At 37.0% G+C, this 12,852-nt stretch overlaps 1 pseudogene; it reads right to left on the bottom strand.

The window, feature by feature from the left end:
* Positions 1-5,652: 5,652 nt before the first annotated feature.
* The window catches only part of LOC102867297, a 52,331-nt pseudogene continuing 45,131 nt past the window's right edge, over positions 5,653-12,852 (bottom strand).

The following is a 12,852-nucleotide window of genomic DNA, read 5'->3' as shown; positions in this document are numbered from 1 at the left end:
ACTGGGAATATACCCCAAAGAGACCATAACTGACATCCAAGCAGATATATGCACACCCATGTTTATTGCAGCTTTGTTCACAATAGCAAGGAGTTAGGAACAACCTAAGTGCCCATCAATAAACGAATGGATAAAGAAGCTGTGGTATATTCACACATGGAATACTATGTTGCATTGAAAAACAAGGAATTCATGCAATATTATTCAAAAAGGGTGACTCTGGAGGACATTATGTGGGGTGAAGTATCTCAGTCACAAAAGGAAAAATACTGTATGGTGTCACTGTTGTAAAACAGGACCAACCTTGGGGTTGGGGAGATACTGTGATAGATGGGTTCAATAATGCATACTGCATTGAAACAGATGAGGGAGAAAACTGTTTAAAAGGGATATGTGATATAGTATTATAGTTATCACAAGAGTCCAAAATTAAGGTTGCGGAATGGAGTGTATTCGGAGTGGTGGTGGGGGATGCGGGGGTATTATACACCAATGAAAGAATTTTTCTTTTACTTTACAAAGAGAGGAGTGAATTGGGGGGAGGGTTGGGCAGGGAGAAAAGTGCAACAATGAATGATTGGAAATCCAAAATCTCTGTAAATGTTCATTAAAATGAATAAAATAAAATTTAAAAAATATTGTAAAAAAAAAAGTAAAGTAATCTTTATTTTGTAGGTAGTAAAACCCAAACAGCAACAATTAAATTTATTCCATTATACTCCAAATAATATGGCCTAAAATGCAGCCTATATACTTGATGATTCCTCCTGAAAAGCAGATAGACCACAGAAGTCAAATTTTGAATCTTAATTTGCCTTTAGTTACTTTAGCACTTTAACTCCTGAGAACCTGTTAGTACAAACATACCCAAACTCAGAACCAAAAACAGCTAAAACACATTGCTGGATATTTGAATAATTTCTTTTCAGAAAAGTAGAACAAAACTGGTTCTTATAAGGCAGAAGTTCAAAAATGTCTCAAATGTTCAACTTTTCATAACTGCTGTACCACTCCATCGTCTTTAGCATCAATTACTCCTCCTCCCCCAGTGTCTAAAGGGAGTCACATTACTAACATAAAGGCCCTATCTCTTTTGAGCTCTAAGGAAGAGATGTGACTATTCTTCTTCCTGGTGATTCATTCTAGAGAATCTTTGACTTTGGGTTACTTGGTAAGTGCAACTGCATTATGACTATGCCACAGGATCTCCCAAATATATCAATCAAGCTCATTGCCATTGGGTCAGAACTGACTCATAGCTAAACCCTCAAGAGATTTTTTTCCAAGGTTGTAAATCATACAGGACGAGATTATCCATTTTTCTTTCACAGAGCTAGTGGTGGATTTAACACTCTTGGGTTAACAACTACCTAGGGACTCTGCCACCAGAGTTCTATATAAGAACAGATCTAGTATAAGCATCTATTGAAACTCTGTTATTAATGTTATCGCTGACAGCAATCCCAAAGGCACACAGTTCAAATCCACCAGCCCAGTTGCTTTGCAGGAGAAATGGACAATCTCCTTCCATCCAAATAACTGTCTCTGAAATGCTGCTGGAAGTTCAGCTATAAGTTGATTCCAACTCAACAGTATACAACAACAACATACAATTTCTTTGCACAAGGTCCCATTAATACATAGATGGATCACCCCTTCCAGAAAATAATGCTGAAATTTCTCTGCTAACATACAGAACATAATTATATTGTTCAGTGCTGTCAAATACGGTTCAATTAATAGTTACTTTATATAACAGAAGAAAAAAAATTGCTCTATTTTGTGCCATCCTCACAGTAACAGGTAGGTTGAAGTCCATTGTTACAGTCCTATGCTAATTCATTCTTTTGAAGCATTTCCTCTTTTAATATTACCTCCTTCTACAGGGATTGTTGCTAGGGGCCATCAAGTTGACTACTACTTACTTGAACTCTATGAACAGGTAAGAGCCTTGTACTATACTGCAGTATTGTCAGGATCACCACACTGTAGCTCATTATTACAGTCACTGCGCCAATTCATTTAGTTGAGAGTCTTTCTCTGACCTTCTCTTTCTCCCAGTATTATCTCTTTTTCCGAGGACTGATCCTTTCTGACAACATGTGCAAAGTATATGAGAAGTTTCACTATCCTTGCCTCTACTGAGCACACACACAGTACTTCCTCTAATATAGTTTTAGAGTACCAAAGGAATGTCTATCTGTGCTTCATTGATTATGCAAAGGCATTTGATTGTGTGGACCACAACAAACTGTAGTTAACTCTGAGAAGACTAAGAATCCCAGAACGCTTGATTATGCCTATGTGAAACCTATTTTGGACATCGAAGCAGCTATTGAAACATATCAAGGAAACACTGAATGGTCCAAACTTGGGAAGGGCATATGCCAGGGATGTGTCCTATCTCGATACCTTTTCAATCTATATGCAGAACAGATTATCTGGGAGCTGGGCTCTATGAGAAGTGTGGCGTCAGAATTGGAGGAAGACTCATCAACAATCTATAATATTAAGTTAAATGAAATCCTTGACATCTTCAATCTTCTATGTTTTAAGATGTTGAGTACTGATCTAGGTGTACAGATTTTTGTTTTCTTTAAATTTGATTGTAGAAGATTGTAGTTTTTTATTATTATTAGTCAGTGTTTCAAGCCATCTTCACTTTCAGAAGGCAAGATTGTAATATAGGTTTATGGAAGCATTAGTTTCTTTCAGTCCTGATGATAAGTTCTTCATACATTCTACTTCTTGGATTATCTACTCAACATCTAGACTGAATCAGCATAGTGAAAAAATATAAATATATATATATATATATACTTTTTTCCATTATAAATCACAGTATACTCGCGTTCTGTTCAATCTACTCTCTCTTGATCCATTTACAGGTCCTCTGTGAGTATAGTAAGTATTTTGTTATTTCTGTGCTTCATAATATGTTAAGGACTATGCAGTCAATTCCTATTACATAATCAGTAAAACACAGGTAAATATTTATTTCTGATATTATTTTATTTACCTCAAGATCTTTCTAACATCAGCAAGGGCATTCCTTTTTCATACTTCTTATTTTCTAGCTTGAATTTATAGCATTTTCTCTGTAAGCATGCATTGAAGACATTGGCAAAAATAAGACCCCAGGAATCAATGGGAAGCCAACTGACTTGTTTCAGTTAACAGATGCATCCACAAGTTTATGCCAGGAAATGTGGAGCACAGCTATCTGGCCAATGGATTGAAAGAGGTCCATATTTGTTCCCATTTTCAAGAAATGTGATCCAAAAGAATGTGGAAATTATCAAACAATATAACTGATATTGCAAGAAAGCAAAATACTGCTGAAGATCATTCAAAAACAGCAGAAACAGTACAAAGATAAGGACTGCCAGAAGTTCAAATGGGATTTAGAAGAGGCCATGGCACCAGGGATATCATTACTCACGTTGGATGGATTCCAAATTACCTGGACAATGAATAAGGGTGACAGAAAAAGAATTGACGCCTTCTAGCTGTGTGTGGTGTTGGAGAATAGTACTGAACATCCCACGGACAGCCAAAAGAACAAATTGATCTTGGACAGGGTGCAGCCAGAGTGTACTTTGGAGGAAAGAATGATGAGAGTTCTCCTCACATACTTTGGACATATTTCTAAGATGCATTATTCCTTGGAGAGGGACATGATTTTGAGAGTGATGAAGGGTCAGCTAGGGAGATGAAAACCCTCAACAAAGTGGATTGACACAGTGACTACTGCAGTGTGTGTCAGGAAGTGTGAGGAAGGTGCGGGACAGAACTAGTTTCAGATCCAGATCTTTTGTTAATAGGGTGGCTATGAGTCATGCTTGACTTGATGGCACCTAACAACAACAATACCTATTTTCACAACTCCTTTCAACAAAATTTTGCTTGCCTGTGATACTACTGATATGGTTCACTAATAATTTCCACATTCTCCAGGTTCATTTTTATTTCACATGGGTACAAAACAATTTCTTACAGCTTATTGCCCAAGTATCTGCCTTCCAAATCTCAAGGTATCGAGAATGAATGTTTCCAAAGTTGCATCTCACTTGGCTGATATTTCATCAATTTCTGTGTTGTTGTTGTTAAGTGCCATGGAGTCAAACATAACTCATAGTGACCTATGAAAAGAAGACCTGAACCCAGTTTTATAATTATTGTAGGTTCTCTAAGTTCATAGAGTTTCCAGAGACATGTTTAGGACGTGGATGTCCCTCCTGCTTCCAAGCCTGCCTTAGTCTGGGATCTCGAGCAAACACTGTCTACCATGGGTGACCATTATGACATTTGACACACCAGTGACACAACATTCATAATCACAACAACCTCAAATTTCCTCTGTACAGAAAATTAACAGATCAGTGCTCTGTCTACCACTTAAGAAGGATGTTCATCCCAAATACAATTAACACCAGGCCTGAGGGCCTATGGCTGTGGGGCCCAACCGACTTGTAAATATAAAGGTCCCTCAGCCTACAGCTCATTGTGAGTTAAATCTAGCAAGTCTAATCAACTCACACATGATTGTGAATGAAATAAAAAACTACCAAATAGTCCACACCGTACCCTCCACCAAATGTAGAGAATCCACTTACCAGAATCCAACCACTTCACACATAAGCCTCCAAACTGGAATCAATTACAATAGCTTTATATATTTATTACCAAAGGTGAATATTTGTTCCATATACTTTGTTAGGAGAAGCTATTCCTTGGAGACGGATATCATGCTTTGAAAGGTGGAGGGTAAGTGAAGGACAGGAGGTTCTCAATGAGATGATTGACACAATGTCTGTGGCAATGGTTTCAAATATGTTAGGGATGATAAGGTGCAAATTATTAAAGAGTTCAAATATTCTGTTTGTAGAATTGCTTTGAGCCATACTTGACTCATTGACACTTAACAACAACAATGTTTTCAGTGCAAGGTAGAGTTCTTAACTCAATATTACCTATTCTTATTCATATGCTTCTTCCTGAAATAATAGGAACATGACCAATCCATTTTACTATCATTCACTCATTTGTCATTGAATCAGAATCAATTAATGGCTGATCCTCCAGTAGATTTTCAAGGCTATAAATCACATGGAAATATACTGTCTATCTTTCTCCTGTGGAATTATTGGTAGATTCAAATTGCTAGAGAGTAAGAATGCAACTCCCTATGGACTAGGCTACCAGAACTTCCTTTTTGTTGTTGTTGTTACAGTGTCTATAGTCTTCTCATCTTCTTATGAAAGATTGCATTTTGCATCTTTCCATTAATTAACTATACAGTTCTTTAGTATTGAAACTTATAATCTTGAATTTTGTATTCATTACTTTCAACTCCTAAAATGCTGAACATAGTCTTGCTTTTTGGTTTTTAAACTCCAGACCATTGCACACTTCATTATCATACTTCATTATTCAAGTTGATCTTTGAAATATTCTTTTTAGAACTTTTAATATTTTTCTCCAAATTTCTTAAAACTTTTAATTTCCCTCCATTTTTTGTGTTTTTGTTTTGCTTTTTAACTTCTGGAAATTTTTGAAGAGCAGACAAGGATTTTCTACCTTTGCTTATCAGTAAGAAACTGAAGAGACTTTATCAGCTGTCCATCCTCGAAAACCTTTTGTAACTAGTTACTACTGGCCAAGGAGAGAGGTCATCAGGTCATCAGGCTTCTGATGCTTCATTCTATAGGCTTCCATTTTCTCTTTCACTGGCTTGCAAGTTTCATAAATGCTATAATAAAGCCACTTCCTTTCGTCAATTTGCATTGTTTCCTTGACATGAAGAAGATGGGCCTCTTCTGCATTCAGTGCCTTTTTCAATTTTTCATGATTTTACTCCCCATCACTATCTGAATTTCTCTGTCAATTCTTCTTTACATCCTCTTTCAAATTTTCCTGATGCATTTCTGTGAGAGTTCGAGCTTTCTTCATAGACTCCTCTTAGATTGCATCACTTGAAATACATTCATCTGAATCAGCTATCTCCTCAGCTTCTCCAGTACAATCAGAATGTTACACTAAAGAGTGACATTTGTATCCCCTTCGGCCTTCTTTCAGTAAGCTTCCCAGATACGTGTGTGATTATTGATCTTCATATCCTCGTCATACTTGGGGCAGATTACAGCCTGCTCCTTTCCTTCAATGCCTGTCCCATGTCTTGAATACTCCACATAATCCCCTGTCTGAGCTAAAACCAGTTCAGCGAGAGGAACATCCAGATGCTCTTGGCCACCATACTTTTCCAGGATGCTTGCTTTCTTTGAAATAAATACTCCTTTTTAACTTTAAAGGATTTCTACAACAGCTCTAGCTTTGTAGGATCTTCCTGTAGAAGCATTTCAGATGCTTCATCATAGACTTCCTAATCAAAAAACTGTGTTTGAGCCATTGATTGGTATCTCCTGTGTATCAGACGAATCTATGTCCACCATAACTAACTTCATCTGGAGTCTTTCCTGCATTGGAATAGGGATTCTCTCTCATCACTAGAGTTTTGAGATCATAATAAGCAGAAATTGGATCTAAAATCTGCAAATATTTTGCAATATCTTCTCTGATCCTAATATTCCACACAGTAATTTGTCTCTTACAGTCAAAATTTTGTCCTGACATGTCAGAATCATATGCAAATTTATCTTCATCCTCATCTTCACTATTAAGTTCTTTTTCTGTCTGAGAATTTGGTTCCTCTGTGCTGCAATCCCAAAAGCACACAGTTCAAAGCCTCAAGGAGAAGGATGGGCAATCTTCTTCTATGTGATTAACTGCCTCTGAAAACTCATTGGAATGTCAGCTATGGCTCAGTTCCACCTCAACAGTGCTCAACAACAACTCTCCACTGGTATCTCGCAGAGTTAAACTGCTATTGGAGGCAAGGATTGTGAAGTTCCATCTCACATACTTTGGACATGTTGCAGAAGGAACCAATCCTTGGAGAAGTATATCATGCTTGGAAGAGTGGAGAGGAAGACACTGGATGAGACTGATTGACATAGTAACTGGGGTAATGGGAGTAGGTGTATCGGAGACAATAAGATTGGCACAGGGTAGGGCAGGGTTCAGAGTTATTATACACAGGGTGACTAAGATAAATTTTTCTAAAAATATCTCTATCTCTATCTATCTATATATTTATATATCTTTCTCTCACTCTGGATAGATCAATATCTATAACTAATTATACACACACACACACACACACACACACACATATTTAACTGACAATGCTAAAATAAGAGAAGACAGCCCAAGGCAATGCCTAAGGGGGGCATATGATACAGTTCATCATTAGAAACATCAAACTTTCATTTTGGGATTTGACTAATTTGAAAGAAGTAGGAAAAAAGCCAAAATTTCTTCCAACTTGAGAAGGGGCAAGTTTGTTTATATTTTGTGAATGCAATTCATATATAATGAGCTCAAGATCTTGAAAGCTGGAAAAATTAGGTCAACTAAGAAAGTGGCATGCATATAAATAAAAATACTATGAGATTATCATTAAGGCATATCAGTCCTAAGAAGGCATATTTTGTAGCTTCATTATAATATTTTTATTCAAGAAAAATTATGTTAAATAAAGATCTTGTTGGACTTTTATATAAGGAACAGCAGTACCATGGGGAACGCTGAGTCTAACTTCTACTCCCTTCATAAAGGAGAAGTTTCCCTGTCAATGCTATCCATAGTACCGTACAAAGAGTTCCAAGGTCAGACATGCCACCACTCATCCCCATGATTTTGCACCTATTTCTACCAATAATTGAGTTCAATGTTCATTGAAAATTGATGCTCAGACTTTACTCACAGTTGTAGGGTTTATTACAGAAATAGATTGAGGAGTGGAAGAGGCAAAGAATATCATACAATGCAAGTCCAGCTTTAGCCCAGCAGTCTCAAGTCAGTTTAAAAGCAAAACACAATTCCTCAGTTAGATCAGACAGCTTTTCAGTTAACAAGTGACATATAGGTTGAGGTCAACAAATAAACCCCTGGTTTCTCCAATCATCCAGCCAGCTTTATCTCAGAGGAGTTACAAGTTAGATTTCCTTCAATCATCCCGAAGCAAACCTTAAATTTTGGCTACACTTCCAGTGTTACCCCTTGTTTTGTTTTTTGGTGTTTTATGAGTTGTTTTTATTTTTTCTTTTTCTCCACTTGTGAATAGTGTTACCAATAACTGATTGTTATCTAGTCAAAACAGACTCAAAGCTGACCCTCCAGCATGTTTTCTTTTTCTTGTCTTTTTTTGGTTCATTTCTTTTTTGGGGGGTGTTATTATTTTATTGATATTTTAACAAAAGTTTACAGAAAACTTGGATTTCCATTAATTGTTTCACATTTTCCTCACTACACTTCCCCTCCTCCCCCAGTCCCCACACTCCGCCTCCCCATTCACTTTTTTCTTTAAAAAGATTCTTTTATTGTTGTACAATTACCTCCCTTTCCCCAGCCCCCAAGATCGCTTTGCTAAGCACCTTTTACTCTGGACTGTTGTCATGAAAATGGCTAATCATACATTTCTTTTAGAGAGTTCTTTCCCTCATCAATTTAAATGCAGCGTTCATTATTTATCTTCCTTTTTCTTAGTTTTCCCTGAACCCCCATGTCAGTCCTGTTCTATAACAGTGCATTTGTTATTATGCAGCATTTGTCCTTTTGTGACTGAGATATTTCACTCAGTATAATATTCTCCAGATCACTCATTTTGTATAATATTTTGTGAGTTGCTTGTTTTTCACTGCTGTGTAGTATAGCCTTGTCACGGTCTCTTCACAGCAGTGCTATGATCTCTTCACCCACTCTCCAACACCATCTTCCACAGTGTGGAAAACACTCTCTTATATTGATCCTAAAGTTATTGATGATTTGCAAGACCATGTGTCCATAGTTGACATAGCTGGAGATCATGCTCTCAGTAGGGGCTAATACAATGAATAGAAAAGCCAATTTTCAAAGTTTTGACACCACAACTTTCAAGGAAGTGCAAATAATGAGAAATCATGCTGAGGAGTAAGTGAAGTGGATACTACCTATTATTACAGGGAAATAGTGTGGGAGACCAAGGAAAGCAATATGTGTACATCACATCTAGAGCTTTAAACAGTGATATGCATATAAATCTTTTCTTAGAAAATATTTTGTATTAGTTTGTTTATGACTTTTGTATACATTGTGCTTCACAATATTCTTCATACACATTATGTTTAATATAATCATTCTTTGCATTATATTTTATAAAAGTGATCACTATTGCAATATGACCATCATTATCCTGTCTTTTCAAGTACTCACAGGATCTTTCCTATTTTCTTTACCCCTTCCCTTCACCCATCAACTTATGCAGCTCTGTGATTTTGCATAAGACCATAATTATAAAAATAGAAGGATAACAAAAAAATGCATGAATATCTAAGAGGGGGGAAAGGTGGGATTTGTGAGCAGAGAGAATGAGTGGGGCAAATTCACAGGGTTGGATGATTAGCTGAATCTTATATGATCAACATCTACTGAACAAAACGATGTGGTTGGAAATGAAAGAACTAGTAACATGAGCACCTGTGTGGCCCATATTTATACTCATTTAAGTTAGACTTTGTTAACAAATATTTTCAAAATTGATTATTTTTTCTTTTAATGATTATAATACCTTTTCCAGGATCTCTTGCTTATATAAACAGTCCTTAGATACCTCCTTATGGACAATTAATAAAAATGAAACCAAACCTGTTTTCTTCCACTCAAATCTGACTAATTGTACTTGTAAGACAGTTAACAGTAGAACGGTTCCATAGAGATCTTAGACTAAAAATCTTTATCAAAGCAGACTGTCACCTTCTTCCGCCATGGAGTATCTGGTAGGTTTGAATAAACAATTTTTCACTTCACACCACTAGGCAACACGCATACAGTTAAGGCATTGCCACCTACTTCGTGGCATCTAACCACTTCACACCACTAGGACTCTTTTATGGATCATTCATACTTGTCCTTAGCATTATGTAAATTTGATTTAGCTCTGAAACAATTGAACCAACTCTTACTTGCAGTAAATTCTTTGTCACAATCACTATCACTTTCTGCAGGTGCAGCTTGTAAATCATTAAAAATTCTTTAAGTCTTTTCTTGCAATAGATAAAGACTAAATAAGAATCCCACATGTACCTGTTTTGATTTACCTACAAATTCAGCATTAATACAACCTGTGAACAGCCTGTGACTTGGTTTCAACAGATGAAATATGAATGGAATTGATGTATACTATTTGCAGTCTCTTGTCTTAGGACACCAGTGTTAGCACCTTCATATTCTATCCTTTTTCTAATAAGCTTCACAGGACCAAGTTTGATCAATGTAGGTGAGGATAGTAGTATAATAGCTAGTGCAGCAATAACATAGAAGAAACCTGGGTTTCATAATAGTCATGTGATTTAACCTTATCTCACCAACTTGACTTTATGCCTAGATTTTTTTAAAAGAGAGAATAATGTCCCCCAGGGTAACCCATTTTGAATAGTACTGCGTGAGTTCTTTGTTTTTCAATGCAGCATAGTATTCCTTTGTGTGAATATACCACAGCTTTTCTATCTGTTCTTCTTTTGTTGAGCATTTGAGTCTTTGCTATTGTGAACAAAGTTGCAATAAACATGGATATGCATATATCTACTTGGTTGGCAGTTCTGGTTTCTTTAGGTTATATTCCCAGTAGTGGAATTGCTGGGTCAAATGGTATTTCTATTTGTAACTTTTCGAGAAAGCGTCATACTGCCTTCCATAGAGGTTGTACAATTTTACACTCCCACCAAGTGAATAGGGTTCCAGTTTATCCACAATCTCGCCAGCATTTGCTGTTTGATGCTCTCTTGAATTTTGCTATTCTTACTGGGGTAAGATGATATCTCTAAGTTGGTTTGATTTGCATCTCAGACCTAGGATTTTGAACACTTCTTCATATATTTTTTTGCCATCTGAATTTCTTCTTTGGTGAAGTGTCTTCATATCCTGTGCCCATTTCTCAATTGGGTTGTTTACCTTATTGTGTTGTGGCATTTGAGTATTCTATAAATTCGAGATAAAAGTTCCTTATCATACATGTCATTGCCAAATATTTTTCCCCTGTCTGTGGCTTCCCTTTTTACCCTATTGGAGGACAATATGCTGAGTGAAAATCTCAATCACAATAAGAAAAATACTGCACAGTTCTACTGTTGTAGAAAGAGGGGATAAACAATTTATACTGCCTTGAAACAGATGAAGGAGAAAACTGTTTAAAAGAAATATAGGATTAGGTATTATTTGCATAACAAGATTATAGAAAAAGAAATGCAAATTAAACTGGACAGTGGACTGAGGGTATTTTATAACAATAACATATTTTTTTTCCTTCAAAAAGAATCAAATGGGGGGAGGGTTGGGCAGGGAAGAAAATGTGTAACAATGAATGAATGGGGGGAAACAAATGGAAAGAATATTCTGTAAAAATATTTTGCATTAAAAAAATCATTAACAAAAAAAGAGTTGAGAGAAAAAAAGAGAAGGAAAAAAATAAGCTTCTTTTTTTCTTTAAACCACTGTAGGTATCTGGTGCAGTAGTAAGAAGATGAGCTAAAACCCCTAGAGCAAACAGTTTGGAACTACCAGTTGAAACATGGGAGAAGAATTTGATCTCCTCCCACGAAACATATTGTATCTCATTTTACTCTGGAGGGTCAGCTATGGATTGATTCCAATTTGACAGCAAGCAATCACACACACACACACACACATTCTATGGAAAGGTATTTGACTGTGGATCACGACAAATTATGGCTAACCTTGAGGAAACTGGGAATCTCAGGACTCTTGATTGTGCTTATGCAAAACCTATACTTGGACCAGGAACCAGTCCTCAGAACAGAACAAGGAAATACTGCATGGTTTAAAATCAGGAAAGATGTGTATCAGGGATGCATTCTGTCTTCATTCCTTTTAAATCTATATACAGAACAGCTCATTCAGGAAGTAAGGCTTTGTATAGAGGAGTGTGGCATCAAAATTGGAGGAAGAGTCATCAACAACCTGTGCTATGCAGATGACACAACCTTGCTTGCTGAAACTGAGGAGGACCTGAACTTCTTGCTACATAAGGTAAGGACAGTAGTCTTCAATATGGATTGAAGCTCAGCATCAAGAAGACTAAGATTCTCACCACTGGGCCAATTGGCAGCACCATGGTGGATGGAGAAGAGATTAAGGTTGTTAACAATTCAGTTTGCTCAGCTCAACAATCAATACTCTTGACACCAGCAGTCAGGAAACCAAAAAGATGAATTACATTGTGAAAATCTGATGTCAGGGAACTCTGCAGAGTACTGAGAAGAAAGGATGTCAGCCTAGAGACTAAGGTGCACCTAATCTAGGCCATGTCCTTTGCAATTACTTGCTATGCCTCAGAAAGCTGGACGATGACTAAGGATGCCATAAGGAGAATTGATGCCTTCAAATTGTGGTGCTGGAGAAGTCTTAAACATACCATAGACAGGGAAATAAAAAGGCTGTCTTGGAGTGGTTGAGAGCAAGTTTCACCTCGGAGGCTAGGATTTTAAAACTCCATCTCACATACTTTGGGCATGTGGCCAGGAGGGACCAATTCTTGGAGAAGGACATTGTGCTCAAAAGGGTGGAGGGAGGACTCAGAGGAGGAAGATTCTGGATGAGATGGATTGATATGTAACCTGGGCAATGGGGGTTGGTGTTTGGGAATCAGTGAGACTGGCTCAACACAGAGCAGATTTCAGAGCTGCTGTACATAGGGTTGTTATGGGTCACAGATGACTTGACAGCATATAAAATATA

Source organism: Elephantulus edwardii, unplaced genomic scaffold, assembly GCF_000299155.1.
Source record: "Elephantulus edwardii isolate Elephantulus edwardi_28Jun2011 unplaced genomic scaffold, EleEdw1.0 scaffold00069, whole genome shotgun sequence".
In the NCBI taxonomy this organism is placed as follows: Eukaryota; Metazoa; Chordata; class Mammalia; order Macroscelidea; family Macroscelididae; genus Elephantulus; species Elephantulus edwardii.
Note: the sequence above shows the minus strand (reverse complement) of the source record. Positions and strands in the feature narration are given on the sequence as shown.